Source organism: Suricata suricatta, unplaced genomic scaffold, assembly GCF_006229205.1.
Source record: "Suricata suricatta isolate VVHF042 unplaced genomic scaffold, meerkat_22Aug2017_6uvM2_HiC HiC_scaffold_48730, whole genome shotgun sequence".
NCBI lineage: Eukaryota > Metazoa > Chordata > Mammalia > Carnivora > Herpestidae > Suricata > Suricata suricatta.
This window is the reverse complement of record NW_021896802.1, coordinates 1-611: the sequence shown is the minus strand read 5'-3', so window position 1 is coordinate 611 and position 611 is coordinate 1. Positions and strand designations below refer to the sequence as shown.

Sequence of the window (611 nt, the reverse complement as noted above, 5' to 3'; positions counted from 1 at the left end):
CTAATTCTCTGTAAAACATTTCAGAGGAAAGAACAAAGCTTATAGTTTCCTATTCATTTAATAGATGAATTTAACATTTATAATAAAACATACAAAGTGTGACAAATGGAAATCACAGGCTAATCTTACTCACTGATCTAGATCCACATTCTAAATGGAGTTTTAGCAAATCCAGTCATTTAAGCATTATTCATTATGGGTAAGTTGGTCTTATTCTGGGAATACTTTGATTCAATACTAAAATTGTTTAAAGAAAAAAATGATATGATTACCTCAAGGCATGCTGCAAAATGCAGGAATCCAATTTCTGTTGATGACCAAAAAACCCTATAGCAAGTAGTCGTTCTTAATATATGAAATGTCAGAAGCCTTCTTGTTATCACTGCTTCTAGTCTACGTTGTATTGGAAGTACTAGGCTACTATACCAGCTGGTGTTGTAAAACAATGAAAACAAAGTAAGGGTGTAAGTAAGACTTGGAAACAATTGAACAATTATCTCACAAATCAAAATATGATCATCCTGGGGCACCTGGCTGGCTCAGTTGGTAGAGCATGTGACTCTTGATCTCATGGTCGTGTGTTCAAGCCCCACATTGGGTGTGTATGTATA

The 611-nt window shown here is 34.7% G+C and overlaps 1 non-coding gene across 1 annotated transcript; it reads left to right on the top strand.

Moving 5' to 3' along the window:
- Positions 1 to 528: 528 nt before the first annotated feature.
- On the top strand, positions 529 to 601 carry TRNAK-CUU. Its single transcript has one exon. It is a non-coding gene; the product is annotated as a tRNA-Lys (tRNA).
- Positions 602 to 611: the final 10 nt, after the last annotated feature.